General features: G+C 43.1%; 1 protein-coding gene across 11 annotated transcripts in view; it reads right to left on the reverse strand.

Annotated features, from left to right (window-relative positions):
- Rbfox1 (RNA binding fox-1 homolog 1) overlaps positions 1–19,172 on the reverse strand; it is a 1,541,605-nt gene that overhangs the window by 1,237,107 nt on the left and 285,326 nt on the right. For all 11 annotated transcript variants that reach the window (XM_087571332.1, XM_087571337.1, XM_087571339.1 and 8 more), the window contains exon 2: positions 1,000–1,062. The gene's annotated coding sequence lies outside the window, so the exon portion shown is untranslated. The remainder of the gene's footprint in view (positions 1–999; positions 1,063–19,172) is intronic.

Genomic DNA, 19,172 nt, shown 5'->3' on the forward strand with positions numbered 1-19,172 from the left:
TTCCACAGCAAGAAGCCAGGCAATACCGCCCCCCAAAAAGTAGCCCTGTAATCAGCTGGCTCCTCACTGCTATAGGTCACTGACCTATAATTCCACCTGCTTCCTTGGACATGGGGTGATGTTTCATGGACCATGTGAGCCCCTACTAGCCTCAGAAGCAGGATATGTTACATAATTCCAAAGCCTGTGAGGAAAGTCACAGCTAGAAAAATAAATCATTTCCTCAAGTCATCCTTCTGAATCTTTGATTTTGACGGTTTTCCTAAATGATAACAATTTTATTCTGAAAACTTGGGGTTTTTTTCCCAGCAGAACTATTGAAGAGGAAGACCGAAGTCAGACTTCATGGGGTTCTAGCCACATATGCTAGCAGATAAAAAATAATGGGGAAATTGGAAAAAAAGAACTGATAGATTCACCCAAACTAAATTTTTATGTGTGATGGCAAAGTAAAAACAAATGAAATTTCTAAACAAAATTCCCATGTATTTTAAAGTACAGGTTTCTCTTCTGCAGTAGTTTTGTATATCATGCTCATACCTTCTGGCTCTAAAGGAAAAAAGATGAGGTTTTTTTTTAATGTCTCTGGAGTTACATGGTCACCAGCAGATCTGTATATTGGGTTTCCTTTCTACACTGCAAGGTCATTTGACCAGAGAAAACTAACACATCCTTTCCTCACAAGCAGACCATAGGAAATAGAAGACAGCAAAGTACATTTTATAGGAAACTTCAGTTTCTACCCGTGGGGCTAACCCACTGAAATGTCCATCTTGCCCAAAGTTCCCTGGAGGGTTGGGAAGCCAAGCTGGGAGGAGGTTCTACAGAGAAATCTCCCTTCATAACTCTGAACCAAACACAGCAATGCCAAGCAGAGAGAGCAGACACACAGCAAGTTTCTGTGGGAACTGCTGGGCATGCAGAAGAGAGTCTGCTAGAGAGGAGATCAAAGAAACAGGTGCATTTACACAATGAGTGCTGCAAACCGGTCACACTTACTGAATGCTGAGCCTGATCAAGGAAGCCGTAAGTCCCACTTTCATGAGGTCTTTGAGCAGTTTCCTAAAGAAGAAAAGAGGAGAGGACATGAGAAGAAGGATCCAGACACGTGCTATGTATACACACCATTTCTGTTAGTTATCCTACAAATGCCACTTGAGGTGTACATGCACTGGTATTAAACAGTATAAAAACTAGCCTAAAACAGATTCGGATTGCATCATAAATTTACTATGGTGAGGACAATAAGAAAGCAAAACTAAGTTCTTCACAGTGTCTATTAAATATTTTCTTCCTCCAGCACATCAGGTGTGACTCTCTCTCTGTCTACTTCAGAAGAGACCACTGGGCTCAGAGCTTGGAGAAGTACATTGCTTATAAAGTCTGGAACTTCGTCACCGAATCTAGAGGGATCTCTGATGCTCTCCTACGCTGTGGTTTCTGGGTCCCGGGAGGTCACAGGGAAATATGAGGAGTTGAAATTTCAGGACTAATATTATGAATCTCAGAAATGGAGCCAGATTCAATGAACTACGTTCTCAATTTCCTTTCAACCCTGAACCTGTAGTATGATGACCTCCTGTGTGCAATGAATACAGCTATCGCTCACATCTCCAAGAATTTGGCTCGGAGAGTAGCTTGGAGGTAGGTCACTTGCTTCGTGTGCACCAGGCCCTGGGTATTAGCTGCAGCACCACAAGTGGAAAGATGAACTAAATCAAAATTCACAAGACTCAGTGTTGAAAGGGAGTCAAATAACAACAATCTGGATTCCCAATGGGTTTAGACTCCTTCCAGGGAACTCTGGATCAGGTGGACTAGGACCTGTTTCTTCCGTGGGGAAGAAACAATACCAAGAGAAGCAGAACTTGTCTTCAGGATTCTGGGATCCTGGTTCAGGAATTGCCCACTTACTGGGAAACTGTGACCAAGACTTAGCAGTTCTCAAGTTTCAGACTTTATTTAAAATATTATTTGCCAACATATTAAGAATGTATACTCTTTCTTATGTGTTTGTACATTTGGGATGGACATACATATAAAAAATGTTCCAAGTTGGTGAGTCCCTGAGTGTCGATAAATTAGTGTGATCTGGAACACCAAATGGATTGGTGTTAGAAAGAAGGGAGACGTGTCTCGTCTGTCTTTATACCCGAGCACATACAGAACTCGGAAGTGATATGGGGTGAGCAGCTTCCTCTCTCTGGAAGTCCACTCACCCTTCAGTAACTTTTAGCTTTATGTTTTTATTTAGGTAGCAGCTTTTAATCAGTATAAAACCTCATGAACCAATGTCCGTTTACCCACCACCTGCCCATTCACCAATTTATCCATTCACCTACACATACAGACACCCACTCATTTACCCACACATCCATCCATCCATCCATCCATGAGTTCTTCCTCCCTCTGTCTCTTTGATTTTTCAATCCATATACCTCTCCACTCCAACAAACAAGAATCTATCCAAGCTTCCGTTCATATACATGTCCATCTGTCCAGCCACCCACCATTTACTCCCTTTTTCATCTCTGTGTACCTATTCATCTACCCACACACCCAGCACTTCACTCAGCCATCCACTTACTATTCCTTTATATACTGACTACCTTCTCATTGCCCCACGCAGCCATGTATATGTCTCCCCATACAATCCACCCGTCAATGCATCCATCCATTTACCCACCCGCACACCAATCCATCCACCCACCTACCTATCCACGTGTCTACCTATCTATTCCATCATGCATCCATCCATCTACTCACCAAGTACTTGTATACTTTATTCACATCCACATTCACTACTGCAGCCTTCTGTCTACCCACCCATACTTCCTTACACACACACACACACACACACACACACACATCCATAGGTGTATATATGCACCTATATGTGAAAGTATGTATGGGATGTATGTGAATGATGGGTTTGTGTATGAGGATGTATGAATATATATATGCATCTATCATTCTTCCTACCCATCCCCCAGTCATCTGTCTACTATGTATTCATCCCCCATGCATTCATCCATTCAGTTTTTCTTCCCTCTGTCCACCCATCCATTCTCCTTGTACTCACACCCATTCATTCACATACATCCTACTGTTTAGTCACCCACTCAGCAGTTTAGAGCACTTGTTCTTGCAGAGGACCCTGGTTATATTCCTAGAGCACATATACTGGCTTATGTCATCCATAACTTGAGTTCAATAGTGTGCAGTGTCCCCATCCCACCAACCTCTGTGAGTACCAGGCAAGCACACTGTACACACACAGACATAGACACACACACACACACACACACACACACACACACACACACACACACACCAGAGATGCATACACATAAAATAAAATTACTAAATCTAAAATAATCAATAAATTAACTTGTCAGGAACCTGAGGTCTGGACGATAATGATAACTAGATGAACAGGATCCTTGGACAAGAGTTGAGACAGTTCAGGGATGAACAGCCGACTCACACGATTTGGACTAAGCAAGGAAGACAATCTGATTTCTGGAAAGAATAGAGCTTACTTGAACCTTTTGTATCTCCTAGTCCAGTATGCAAATGTATATACCTCCTAATTATGAAAACAATTCTGTCTGCTATAGACAGCCGCAAACTTTCCACCTTCCCGTCCTTTCCTCTGTCCTGTAGTGTACTCATTCTCCCTAACACCCAGCTATAAACAACTGCCAAAAAGACCCAAAGCCTCATTCCTCTTCCGGCCCTTTGCAAATGTCCTTCTCTCACTGAGTCCATTTAGTCCAGTGTGAGCTCTTTCTTTATTGACACCCTAAGGTGCTCTTGTCCCTTTATGCTGCACTAAGTCGTTGGGAGGTTGCTGTGGTCATCTACACTTTCCTTTATGGAGACACGATTGCATAATCTCTCTAACCCTTTGTGGACTTGCACTACTCAGGTAGAGAACTGAGGCAGGGTTTAATTGCACACCATAGCTTTGTCATCTGGCCCAGTGCCCAGGCACTTACCAGCTGCTCACCATATTGTATAGTCTAAGAGGCAATTCCTCACTGACCCAAAGTGTTACAGCACCAAGGAAAGAAAATTACCTCCATTCCAGGAGAAAGTTTTCTCTGAGCATCATGGCCTCCTCTTGTGTTCTAGTGTGTGGTACACAGGTAATAGCAATTAATTTTATGTCTACTATGCCTGATGCCCACACCTCGCCATCTGTTTTTAACCCAACTTGAAGTAGAAATTAATCTTACATTCCCTCCTTTTCACTAATACGAATGTATCAAATTCTCCAAGTAGGTTATTTTATAAAAAGCAATGGCTGAGGATATTGTTACAAGGTGAGACTAAAGATGCTCATTAGCAAAGGCACAGACAGCACAAAGAAACAAGATGCTCTCTGGAGTTCCAAAGAAAAGATACATGGTGCGGTGTGCGGTGTGTGTGTGTGTGTGTGTGTGTGTGTGTGTGTGTGTGTGTGTGTGTGTGATTTTTTTGTGTGTATGTGTGTGAGAGCACACATATATGTATACAGGTGCAGGTGTGTGCATGCCTGTGGAAGCCAGAGATCAACCTCAAGTATCATTCCTCAGCTGCCCTACATTTAGTTTTTCTTTAGACAGGTTCTCTCCATTGGCCTGGAGCTTACCAATTTTGCTAGCCTGGCTGGCCAGGGAGCCTAGGCTGGCTGGCCAGGGAGTCCTGGAGATTCAGCCACCTTGTCTCTACCTCTCCCGTGCTGAGATTACAAGCATGTACCACCATGCCCAGCTCTTTATGTGGGTTCATGGAGACTGAGCTCAAATGTCCATGCTTGCACAACACACACTTTCCTCATTAAGCTATTCCCTTAGCCCTGTTTTATTAACTAATGAGTTTTGCACACTCTTTAATAGGCATTCTGGGAGAACCTTAAGCCTCAGTGGAATTGTCTGTGTTTCCATCCTATTGAGACTGCACCAGGGATAAAGAGTTAATGTGAAGAAACTTGAAAATGCTCACCAGGCATGATGGGAGTGAATGCATATCTGTGCATTAGCCTCTCCCTTTCTGCCCTCCATCCAAATGGCAAGACAAAGAAAAAGCATGATTACTTCCAAGACACTGGAGTTGGTGACCCCTGGCCTGCCAGTAGGTACTTTAATGTCTAAGCAGGACTGGTCACTTCAATGTTTTCAATGTTTTAGACTCTGCCATCCACTGACTCTTGGATACAGTGACTGCAATGGCATTTTCTCTCTGTCTCCAGGCCTGCAGTCCTACTCCTGTACAGGGCAGCCTAGCACTCCTGACAAAACTCAGAGACATTATTGGATCATTTGGATCCTTCATCCATCACTTCCTGCTTTATTCGACATTATTTTATCACACGGACAGTCACCTTATATAATGCAACCCTGGACACCCAGCCACACTTATGTATCTGTGTGGACTTGCTCCAGTGTTTGTGTAATTCATTAATTCTGGAAGAGACTTCATCTGCCACAGAGAGGTCACACATGCCTTGACTTTGACCTGGAGTGCTAGTCACACCTAATCAGCTCCCACATGCCACTACCTCTGTACGGAAACATCCCACACAGTGACCTCAAGAGCCCATTGTCTTTCCCTTCACAGTATATTGCAAGCTTTCATTTTCTATTTAATTTTAAAAGCATGCCTGTCCACCACCGTGCAAGGGCAGCATGGGCTCTACGCACCATCTCAGCTCTTGCTCTGATGTGAATGTCTTAGATAGGAGGGGTGTTTGCTAGCACTCACCCAAGGAAGGAAAGTCAGGAGTAGAAACAGAGGGAGGAAAGATGGGCTCAGTCACCTGAGACAGTCAGTCTCTTTGTCTAAGCATGTACATGTGTGCAGGTGTATGTGTGTGGGATACACTATGTGTGTGGAAGTGCACGCTCAGGGTAGAGGTCAACCTCAAGTGCAGATCCTCCGAATATTGTCTCCCTTTTGTGTGTAGGTTGTTTGTTCGACGCATCAGCATCTTTCGCTAGTTCAGAGCATGCTAATTCAACCTGGCTGGCTAACCAATGCATGCCAGGGATACTTTCCCTGTATCAGGATTACAAGTGAGCAGTTAGAGCTGATAGTCTACATGGCTTCTAGGAAGCAAACTCAGGTCTCTGTACTTGGAGGACAGACAGTTTACAAAGTGAGTCGTCTCCTCAGCTTTGAGAAGGTTCATCTTTCTTATCAACTTGATTGGATAAAGAAACCACAGGCACCTCTGTCCATGCCTGTGACACATGTGACGATGACATCACGAAGGCTCTGGCCCTAATGCATGGGTTAACCCTCCATAGATTTTGTAATCTGGTGGCATAATTGTTAGGGGTTAAAGAGTTGTGAACAAGATAACTGGAGGCTGTCCTAGTGGCCACATTTTCTCTGGCCTCATTCTGTATCATTTTTCTTTATTCTTATCTTTAAAGGCAAAGTTCTACTGGCACATGTGACCACCACCATGATACTGCACCTCACTGTGGGTCCTCAGTCTAAACAAGCAATCCCGTATTATGTTGTTTTGATCAGAGTTTGGTCACAGTGACTCAATTCATTACTTTGTGTCACTATGACCAAAATACTTGAAAGAAACACCTCAAAGGAGAAAGGATTTATTTTGACTTAATGTTTTCAAGTGTCGCACTCTAGCTCAGTGGAGAAGGCACGGCAGAGAAGCTCAGTCTATGGGGATGAAGTATCATACTGTCTAGTTTCGGCTTAAGATTATAATTGATGTTAACATCTGAACTTTATTACTTGGGGATGTGCTAAGCAGGACTAGAATCTGCCCAAATCAAGGTTCTTTTTTCCCCAGGAATTTGGAGAGTATTCGCAAATTATTCAAGTACTACATCAAATAACTCAAAAAACCATGGGGTTGTGCTCCCTGTCATTTGTGCAAAAAGGAAGATAAGAATCAGGTTTGGACCCAGAGCTATGAGCAGAAAGAAGAGGAGGAAAGTGAGGACCATGGAGGCAGGACTGCCCCACTGTCCTGTCACAGGGACTTTCAATATCACCATTAGATTAGAGATGGTTTAGAATCAACTCCCACCTTCCTGCTGGCACTTCTACTGCTATAGAAACACAAAGGCATTACATGTGTGACCAAATGTCTGCAGACAGCCAGAAACTGCACAAGGTTTTCTGGCTATTCAGCATTAAGGTAAGCTAGTAGGTCTCGGGCCCAGCAATAACATGCTGGGTGCTCCCTCCCTGTGCTTTACAACAGCTCCTGATTACACTTAGATGTGTGCTAATGAATTGTGGGGAACACACCAGAAACTGCATCAGCAGGTGCATGCAGTATTCCCACCCAGCAGTTTGTGATAGGCATCTGGTGATGGCAGAGCCTGAATTCTGACAAGATAGCACTGGTCAGATCTGGGAAGGAGGAAGGGTATGTTGGGTTCTTTAAAATGGTAACCAGGTATCCTTAGAATGGTGCCCACATTGCTTAGAATGGAGCTGAGACAAGGAAAGCGAAGGAGCCCAGACACATAACAGGAGTCTGCTTTCCAGTGACACCAACATACTGTGGCTGTCTGACCTGCTGTAGCCAGCTGTGCCTAAGATCTAGTGTGACCTGGATTCTTTGCAGGGTCAGAGCACCCTAAACGTTCCACTCAGAACCAAAGGATCATTTTTTTCTTCATGTCTATGGATTATTTTCTAAAAGGAGCCATGGACAAAAGTAGCACCTTCTACCACTTCAGTCAACAGTGGACAGACCCAGGACAACATTAGGATGCCCTTGGACTTTAGTAGTTGACTCTCTTCAATCAACTCTTATGGCTGTCCCACAACCCCACACAGATGCTTACAATCTGTACCGAGTATGCCCTCAAGAGTTGTTCTCCTTTGATGTTATTTGCTGAATGTAAGGACAAGACCCAAGAGCCAATTGTTCTAAACAAAACCAGAATGCCCAAACCATCTCATGTCACTATGACTTCAAGGTCTCCTGATCCTGCCCTGTCTTCCTCTGTCTAGTGTATATGCTGTTAACTTTTACATCTCCAGGGAGCTCTTAGTTATCTCAAGCGCAGCACATGAGAGCTTCATTTTCCCTACTCAGTGACCAGAAAGCATCACGAGGCTCTGTTTCTCACAAACATCCATCTGTGTGTCTATCTCCTCATGGACCAGAAGCCCCTCAGAGCTCTGGAATGTGACTAGGGAGCTGACTCAGATGGTAATGTGCTTAGTCCCAAATTAGATCACAGAACTCATGTATAGCTGAGTACAATAGCACTCACTTGTAATCCCAGTGATGGAAAGAGAGAGACAGAGATCCCAGGGAATCCCAGGTAGTCAGCTTTGCCTATGTGATGAGTTGGAACCATCTCAAAAATAACCCACAAATCTGTATATATGACTACTAAAGAACAATAGCCAATGTTGATCTCTGATAGACATCCACACATATATGCACTCCACATATGTACTTTATATATGCACTCTACATACACAAAAAGTAAGAAAGCCTGTGTCAAACAACAAGGTAAAGGGACACCTGAGCAGAGAACCCACAGTTTACCTCTGGCCTCCATGTTCATGCATACATAAATGGACATAACTGTGTTTGAACACACGCATGCCTCAGGTTGTATTATCAAACTCATGAGCGGTATCATCATTGCAAAGTATTGCACATGGACTTGATTTCAAAATCTCCCCATGCACTGATCTGTGAGCAAACTGCATGGCATCCCTGAGCTTTAGTCTCCTCTCAGGTGAGTGTTAACACAAAGATTCCACACACGACTACCTGCTGCTGCTGTTGCTGCTGATTCTGTGCTCATGAGCACACATCTGAACATGGGCAATAGCTATGCCATCTCCTTTGTCTTCCCAGTAAACAAGGTGTGCATGTGTTCATGTGTGTGCGTGAATATTTGTATATGCACAAGGGTGTGTCTACTTGTATGCATGTGGAGGCCAGAGGTGAACTTTGGCAGTCTTTCTCTAGTGTCATCTAACTGGATTTTTGAAATTGAGTCTCTCACTTTGACCTGGGGCTCATGATTAGTTTGACTAGCCAGTGAACCTCCGGGATTCTCCTGTCTCTGCCTCCCCAGCACTGGAATTACAAATGTGCACCACTACACATAGACTTTTTGTATGTGTTTCAGAGGATCCAGCTCAGGTCTCCACACTTGCATGGCAAGAACATTACAAGTCAAACCTCCCCCAAGCCAGCAAACAAAGCTTTAATGTGAGGAGCCCTGGTTAGGGGTCAACACAGCTCCTAGTGTTTACCTAGGTGCTCATGAAAGACTTCTGAAAATAGAAAACCCATGGGGGATCTTTCCTATTGATGTAATACAATGGTAGCTGCTAGCCCAAGGCGAATTAGACTTAGCATTCTGTTTAAATGTAATACATGTCAATTAATCTGTCTGCTGCATTTAATACAATGGTGCTCACTCACTCATAGAAGCTTGGTACCATCTCTAGCTGCTCAGTAGAAATGTTACCCCCAGTTTACTCTCGAAGGAAGCAAACTTCTACCCAAAGCTCCTGGGACCCTCAGAACCTGGCAATATTACACCCTATGCGTACCCTGCTCTGAGCTTCATGTTGGTGTGTTTAATTTCCTGCCTTGGCCTTACAGGAGATTTCCAGTGTTTGGGCTGTAGGGTATGTCCTGATTAAAAAGAAACTTCCCAATTACAGCTTGGCATGAGACTCCTTGTCACACACTCTCTGCCACCAGCCTCAGCTTCCCTGTCAGCAATAAGAGTCTGCAGTGCCTAACTGTAATGAAAACCCAGGGGTAAGCTTGGGTCCCTGGCTCCTGGGCCATGCCAGATCTTTTAATTTGCACTGTCTGTCAAAGGGACGTGGTTGTGTGCATACTCCAAAGATTCCCTCAGACTGGATTCAAGGCCAGAAAGAACTAAGGTATGAACGTCTTCTCTGAGAGACTACATCTGAACCCACCAGAGATGACAGGGCCCACGGAAGGCAGCTGGGCCCTTTTTAGTCAGCTCCTAACTTGTGCAAGTCCCACCACGAAAAGAGAGCCGAACTCCAGGGAAATTTCAAGGCATCTTGATATTATTTTTCTATCAAGCACATAAGACAGAGCACTGAATTCAAAGGAAGCTACCAAAACACTTTGAAAAGGAATATACACACGAGACCTGATTATTTCAGTCTCTGTAAAATTAAAACTTTCTGGGGATGGGACGGAGGAAGAGGTACATATCTTAGATTAGGAAGTAGAATGTAGGTTCTTTCTTTTAATCAGAGAGGTGTCATGGCTCAGTGCTGGAGACTCAGGAAAATGTTCAAAGTCTAAGAATGATGTTGCTGGAAGAAAGATGCAGGGCAGAGGTGACTCAGGAACAAAAACAACGAAGCCTTTGCTGTGCCTCTGTGCCTCACGCGTGGCTCTCACTTGTTATCTTGTGTGTGCACATAGATTTTCATCTGTGTTTACATATATGTGTGGGAGTGCCATTGCAAATATGTGTAAGCGGGGATTGACATCTAAGGTCTCCCTCAATTGCTTCCCAACCTCTTTTCTCTTTTTGATGGAGACCCTCACTGGATCTGCATCCTGCTGATTTGGCTAGACAGTATGACCAATGAGCCCGGGGGAAGCTCGTTTCTCTGCTTTGCAGCACTGGAATGATAACCGCACAGAACCTTCCTGCCTTTTGTGTGGTGCCAGGGTTTGACCTCAGGTCCCCATACTTCCACAGTGAGCACTTTATTGGCTGAGCTAAGCCTTCTAGCTCCCCATATACCCATCTGTCTAAGGGTAAAGTTTGCGATTCCACCATTCTAGACTCCTGGCTAAAGATTCTGCTTTTAAGCTCAAGAGGAATTCCATGGCATTGCTTAAAAAAAACAAAAACAAAAACAAAAACAAAAACAAAAACAAAAACAAAAACAAAAACAAAAACCAAACCTGCCCCTCTAGCTGAGCCAGGCTCCTATGGGCTTCTGTAACTAATGATATCTCTGTAACAAGCCATGTAATAAGAATCCAGAGCTAGGCAGAAAGGCTGTTTCAGTCACTACAATTATGCCCATCAAGTGTCTATATACATTAGAGCAGAAGACTAGGAATTGTGGGTTGCATCCACCGAACATATAGCCCACTGGTTTGTCGATAAAGTTTTATTGGGACCTGGGCCTATGTATTCATTATGGCAGTTTCCCTACTACAACAGTATACACTCTGTAGTTCACATGCTCAACAACACCCTCTGCATAGCTCTTTGTAAATAATGTTTGTCAAACTCAATGTATTGAGGTTCAGAGAGATTCATACACAGGTTCACGAGAATCTACCAAGTAAGTCCAAACTTTTGATACTGCTATACAAGACTGTCATCTACAAAGTCCTGTTCAGGAGACAGACAATTAAGCTTTTAAACTCTGAAATCTTTCATATCTTAAGTATGATGACAGTTTTGTGTTAGGTTTTAATCATGTTTAATTTCAACACATGCGACCCAAGGTCCATGGATTGGACATGTTTGGAATAGTTAGAATGCCAATGGTCTAAAATTGGTGCAAAAGTGCCACATATATGTAATCTTATCACTCAGAGACTGATGCAGGAGCATTGCTATGAATCTTGGCTATGGAGTGAGCTCCAGAACAACTTAGATTATAGGGATCGGGAAGGAGTCAGGAGTCAGCTGCAGAGAAGCTGGGGAAGGTGGTGGGACATAATCAAAATCCATTATATACAACACACGAAATTCTCAAAAATTGATAAATAATTTTAAAAGCCAAAATATATGGAATATTATTTTATTTGAATATGCTTATTCAGGTTATTACTAATTATATTGTGAAATAAAACTAATACATTGTAAACTCATCATTGTTTAATAACATATTATGCAATAATTACTTTTATATACATCTTTAAAGAACTGTAAATTATAATCTAATTAATACTGGCTTACTGTAGCTCTCTTATTAAGATATAAATTACTCATAACCCAGTAAATAGTGGGCAAGAATAAATCAATAGCAACCAACGACTTGGAACTTGACATGCACAAGTGTACCCTAGCTTTACCACCCTCAGTCAGTCCCCTTTAAAGGCCACATTGGTGACCTCTTTAATCAATAATATTCCTCAGTAACCTGAGGATTATAGTTTTCCACTTTCATAACGCAGGAGCCATGGGCACCGGGGCTCTGTCCATGGTATGAAGGGCCAGTATAAATGCTGTTATTTCTGGATGGATAGAGGAGGGCGATCTGTGGCCAGAGCAACTGGCTATAATGTATCTAGCCCCACTTCTGAGGCCTGATGCCTGAAAGCTAGACTCAAACCATCAAGGTGCCACAAGCTTCCAAAATAGTGCCTGTGGGAGACATTTCATCTTCAAAACACAACAAGGACGTTGAACTTGGTCTTTCAAGATCTGAAGAACTTGCCCCAGGTCTTAAAACTCGGAACCAACACAGTGACAATCAAACCAAAGCTGTGAGTGACTCTCAGGTTCATCTCTTTAACTGATATTTAGTCTACCTCCCTTTCAAAAACCAGCTCTGCTGTCCAGAGTGGCTCCAGGGCTTAGTCCTCACATCACTGACTTTACAAAGCAGTGTCCTTGCAGTGTCCTAGCCCAGTCTCACCATGAATCTAATCTCACAATTCCTATCCCTAAAGGGGGACTCTTAGAAAGGACTTTGACTGCTTAGATTCAGGGGCCAGGCCAGGGAAAACCAGAGAAAGAGATTGGTAAATGCCTTCAAACAGTCTTAGGTTGAACAGTAAGAGACAAGATGACCTCTTCCGGCTGGCTGTGGGCTTTGCATATAATCATTAGGAGGTGAAAACGCTCCTTCCTTGCACCACAAGAAGGGCTGACATATGTCCAGTGAAAGACACGAGACTCCCAAGAAACTGTTCATGTGGCATGAGCTGACAGATGTGGCCGCTGCTGATGCCACTTGCCCTCTAGACAACCAACGCATCTCATTTGTAAAGAAATAACCAAAATTTGTCACCTAAAAGAAATGCCAACCTCTGAAAACATGAAGTGCAAGGAGCTAACCTCCTTCCATTGCATGAGTGAGACTGAACTGACAGGCCCTTGCCACCCCATGGTCTCCCAGAGATGAACCTGAAGGGGAACAAAAGAGTATGCTGTGGTGCCTGCCCACCACTCACATCTAACCTGTGCCTCTTCTTAGCACAGCTTGTCCTCCTCATCCATTCCCAACGCAAGTCTAAGGACACCACATCCCTGTCATGTCTGCCCCCATTGCTATGGCAAGAACTCAAAAAGAACTCTTTCCCTCCAAGTTGTACTTCATCAAACCTGGCTCTTAAAACAGGCAGAGTGCTTACCACACACTGGCCCTGTGAGCAATGAATGAGTGAGTAATTCCAGGACTAACCACGTTGCCTCCTTCATCCCACAACAGCTCTCTACCCTCTCTCCTTCTCTAGCAGTTCTCCCTTTAAGCTTATCTTCTCTTTGTGCCCTGTGTGCAGCTCTCATAGTTCAGTGAAAACACAAACCATGGCTTTTTTTATTGATTATTCATTTTATTTATATTTCAAATATTATCTCCCTTCTTGGTTTGCCCTCCACAAATCCCCTACCCCATCCCCTTCCCTCTGCTTCTGTGAGGGTGCCCCACCTACCCATCCACTCCTGCCTCACCTTTGTAGCATTCTCCTACATTTGGGGCATTGAGCCTCCATAGGACCAAGGGCCCTCTCTTCCATTGACGCCAGATAAGGCCATCCTCTACTGCATATGCAGCTGGAGCCATGAGTCCCTTCATGTGTACTCTTTGGTTAGTGGTTTAGTCCTTGGGAGCACTGGGGGGTCTGGTTGGTTGATATCTTGGTTCTGTCTATGAGGTTACAAACCTCTTTAGGATCTTCAGTCCTTCCCCTAACTCCTCCATTGGATTCCCCATGCTCAGTCTGATGGTTGGCTTAGAGCATCCACATCTATATTGGTTGGGCTCTGGCAGAGCCTCTCAGGGGACAGCTATACCAGACTCCTCTTAGCAAACCTTTCTTGGCATCAGCAATAGTGTCTGCAGATAGGATGGATCCCTAGGTGGGGTGGTCTCTGGATGGCCTTTCCTTCAATCTCAGCTCCACTCTTTGTCTCTGCATTTACTTTAGACAGAAATAATTTTGAGTTAAAATTTTAAAGATGGGGGGGTCCCATCCCATAACTGGGGACTGTGCCTAACCTCTGGATATGCCTTCTACAGGTTCTCTCCCCACCTTGTTAGGTATTTCAGATAATGTCATCCCTCTTTGGTCCTGGGAACCTTTTGCTTTCCTGGCAAAAGGACTTTCTGGGACAGTCTAGTGACTATTCCCCATCTCCTACTGCTACATACCTCCTTTAACTTCCTGACCCTTTGTACTTCTCCTCCCAGTCTCCTCCCACACCTGATCCTGTCCCTGCTTTTCCCAACCCCTCTCTCTCTCCCTCCCTCTACCTCCTGTGATTATTTTTTTCCCTTCTAAGTAGGACTGAAGCATCGATACTTTGGTCTTCCTGCTTCTTGAGTTTCATATGGTCTGTGAGATGTATCACAGGTATTCCGAGCTTTTTTTCTAATATGTATATACTTATCAGTGAGTCCACACCATGACCATATGTGGTCCTTTGTGACTGGGTTACCTCACTCAGGATGATATTTTCTAGACCCATCCATTTGCCTGCAAATTTCATGAAGCTCATTGTTTTTAATAGCTGAATAGCACTCCACCATGTAAATGTACCATATTTTCTGTATTCATTCCTCTATTGAGAGACATCTGGGTTGTTTCCAACTTCTGGATATTATAAATAAGGCTGCTATGAACATAGCGGAATATGTGTCCTTGTTATACATTGGAGCATCTTCTGGGTATATGTCCAGTAGTGGTGGTATAGCTGGATCCTCGGGTAGTACTATGTCCAATTTTCTGAGGAACCACCAGACTGATTTTCAGAGTGGTTGTACCAGCTTGCAATCCCACCATGCTGAAAAAGAATTTGAAAAAATACAATACCCCTTCATGGTAAAAGTCTTGGAAAGATCAGGAATTCAAGGCTTATACCTAAACATAATAAAAGTAATATACCGCCAACATCAAACTTAATGGGGAGAAACATGAAGCAATCTCACTAAAATCTGGAACCCGAGAAGGATTGCCCACTCTCTCCATATCTATTCAATATAGTACTCACAGTTTTAGCCAGAGCAATTAGACAACAAAAGGAGGTCAAAGAATACAAATTGGAAAGGAAGAAGTCAAGATATCACTATTTAAAAATGATACAATAGTATACCCCAGTGACCCCCAAAATTTCACCAGAGAGCACCTACAGCAAATAAACAACTTCAGCAAAGGGGCTGGGTATAAAAGTAACTCAAACAGATCAGTAGCCTTCCTCTACTCAAAGGATAAACAGGCTGAGAAAGAAATCAGGGAAATGACACCCTTCGCAATAGTCACAAGTAATATAAAATATCTTGGTGTGACCGAGCAAATGAAAGATCTGTACTACAAGAACTTCAAGTCTCTGAAGAAAGAAACTGAAGAAGACCTCAGAAGATGAAAAGGTCTCCCATTGGTAGGATTAACATAGTAAAAATGGCCATTTTACTGAAAACAACCTACAGATTCAATGCAATCCTCATCAAAATTCCAACTCAATTCTTAACAGAGTTAGAAAAAGCAATTCTTAAATTCATCTGCAATAACAAAAAAACCCAGGATAGCGAAAATTATTTTCAACAATAAGAGAACTTCTGGGGAAAATCACCATCCTTTACCTCAAACTGTATTGATAACACAGCATTGTATTGGTACAGAGATAGACAGGTAGATCAATGGGATAGAATTGAAGACACAGAATTAAATCCACACACCTATGGTCACTTGATCTTTGACAAAGAAGCCAAAATCATCCAGTGGGAAAAAGACAGTATATTCAACAAATGGGGCTGGTTCAAGAGGCGGTTGGCATGTAGAAGAATGGAAGTTGATCCATTTTTATATCCTTGTACAAAGCTCAGGTTCAAGTGGATCAAGGACCACCACATAAAACCAGATACACTGAAGTTAATAAAAGAGAAAATGGGAAAGAGCCTTGAACACATTGGCACAAGGGAAAATTTCGTGAACAGAACACCAACAGTTTAGGCTCTAAGATCAACTATACAAATGTGACCCCCCAAATTGAAAAGCTTCTGTCAGACAAAGAGCCCTGTAAGCAGGACAAAACAGCAACCTACAGATTAGGAAAATATCTTTACCAACCATATATCCCATAGGGGGCTAATATCCAATATATACAAAGAACTCAAGAAGTTAGATGCCAGAGAACCAAATAACCCTCTTAAAATGGGGTACAGTGTTAAACAGAGAATTCTCAACCGAGGAATCTTGAATGGCTGAGAAGCACCCAACATCCTTAGCCCTCAGGGAAATGCAAAAGAAAACGACCCTGAAATTCCACCTCAGAGCAGTCAGTATGGTAAGATCAAAAATTCAGTTGGCAGCAGATGCTGGCAAGGATGTGAAGAAAGAGGATCAAACCATGGCTTTTAAAGGTGTGAGCAAACGCCAGGAGGCAGAGTCTGGCCTTGGAAGTTATACCCACTTGACTGATTGTCCCCAGTGGAACACTTCCCTGAAGGCTGTGTGCCTTCAGAGGACATAGGTCTCTCTGCTTCAATTACCTTCATAACTTTCCTACAATGCTTAGGTGATATAATACAAAAGATTTTATTTAATTAAGTTGTATCCAAGTCCTCCTCTCCACATTAAATTGGTCTTAGCAAACAATATAGAGCCAGGTGGATGACACAGCAGGTAAAGGTGCCTGCTTTAAGGCGTGACAAGACCTGAGTTTAATACTCAGGACTCTCATGGTAAAAGGAAAGAACCAATTCTTGTAAGTTTGTCTGTGACTTCCACACACGCATCATGGAATGAATATTTCACACACACACACACACCACACACACACACACCACACACACACACACACACCACCCCCCCACACACACACACCACATTTTAACAAGCAAGTTAAAATGAAAATCCTGTGACCTAAAAGAGTTCAGTAAATATTTCCTCAGGGCCAACATGAGCATGAACATGTGAGTTTATATGAAGCATTAACAAGGGTAAGGGAAAAAGAATCAAGGACACAAGGGCCATCTATCGCTCATCTCTGTATTCTTGCTATAGCTCTGGGCAAAGTTTGTAATAAACTGTGGTAGTCACAGATGCTAAGGACTGGAGCAGATTCTACTTAAGCCAGAATGGCCACCAAGAAGGACTAATTTAAGGATGGAAAATTTCATTCAAAGTAGATATCCCTTGGTCTTGGGGAAGACCCGGGACAACCTAAGACAATCGTGAGCATGTCTGCATGTGGGAGGAGTTAATGTGCACCAGGACACTCTAATGAGCTCTTATCACAAGGAGTGTTGCTACATGGAGAATAACTAGCTCCTGACTAGCCTCTCATGATTCCTGTCATCCCATTTCTTCTCTGGACCTATTATTCGAGATGCTGTGAGGGTGCATCTAACAGGTTAAAAAGAGGCTAATTATAAGTTGAGCTTATTATGGCTCAAAATGGCCCCCTCTAGGTTCTGTTTCCAAGGTTTGCTCCCTGGCATAGAATGCTCTTTGAGAAGTTCTTGAAGTACAGGAGGGAGGTGTTGGCTGGAAAAGGAGGAAGATCAGAGGGTACCTGCCTCTGTTTTATATCTCCTTCCCCTCCTAGTCCTTGGGACCAGCCTCGTCATGATGCTTTGGTTACCAATTGTGCGGCCTGGAGTCAAATCCCTCATTCACTCCTACCTGAGTCGATTCTACAGTTACCGTGTGACAAGAGTGACATAAAGGCAAGCATTATCCTCCACCCCATACACATCCAGCTTCCCCAGCCTGTGACACCCTGTGTCAGGCCAGGGGCTCCACAGAAAGCAGTCTCCTGGAGACCTTCACCGTCACCCTCTTCCATTCACAACTGTGGGTAGGGTTGGAGCTGAGCTACCATCCACCCAGCAAGATGAGATGGAGAATTGATAGCGTAATCAGAAATCTCACAAGAGGGCAAGTCGCAGGCAGATTTATAGAGCTGGGGTGCAGAACACATCATGGGGATGCAAGGCACCTCAGTTCATTAATCATCTTTTACTTTGAATCTATTTCTCAATGAAAAGTGGCTTTCTTTTCCTATTATCAAGATGAATGTGTCAACAGAACACAGTTGCATAAACCAGACTGTGGGGAGGAGAAAAAGAAACAGACAAGAGTTTTTAAAAGGCAAAAGAAAAGCCTGGGTACATAGTGTGATGTATTTGCTCAGATTACAGCTTTATTTACACCGTGGAGAACACTTTATTTTTGAGCTTCATAACTCATTGCTCTAGGAAGGAAAAGAAACGACCAGCTGTTTGGTTCAACTGGAAGACAAGACGTGCACGAAGCAAACCCATCCTCCGCCTTGTTGATCTCAATAGTTTTATAGGAAGAAAAAAATCTCTTTAACATGTGTTATACTCCAGAGATCCTCATTACCACAATAAATTCAGACTTGAGAAGATGGCTCAGAATTAAAATGTCCCTAAAATGATGGGTTCTAAGCTACAATCTAGGGACATCATTTTTTTTTCCCTCCAGAGAGAAAATCGGTTTACCAGAATTCATTCTGTCCTAGGAAAGGATCTCCCAACTGTGCTCGAAAATTCAAGTAGGTCTCATCATCCCAAGAATGTAATCTCAAGGAAATTGGAACTATCAAGCAAGCTCGCTGTGGTTATCTTTATGAACACGATGTAAAGCACCATATCCCGATGGCGTCCGTATGCTCTGGTCTGCTCTCTTGCATGGGAGACACCCCACCTCCACATAAACATTTCTGAATGCTATCCCTGATAGTCATTTTTCCCTGAGTCCCAGAGGATATTTTTCAATGGATATTGCTACATTTTTTTCTTTTTACCTCTGAATCATTTTTCCTAACTCTGTTGCTCAGGAAACTAGAAGGCTTCAATTTTTTTTTCCAAGTTAATCACTCAAAGAGACATGAGCTTTTATCCTTTCCCTGATATAAGCTACTTGCTTTGATTTGAATCTCTCTGAGCCTCTACTTCCTTTTTTTCCATAAAAGAGAATTTGTGGGGATGCTGGAGAGGGCTCAGTAGCTAAG

This window comes from Rattus norvegicus, chromosome 10 (genome assembly GCF_021556685.1).
Source record: "Rattus norvegicus strain SHRSP/BbbUtx chromosome 10, alternate assembly SHRSP_T2T, whole genome shotgun sequence".
NCBI classification, from domain to species: Eukaryota; Metazoa; Chordata; class Mammalia; order Rodentia; family Muridae; genus Rattus; species Rattus norvegicus.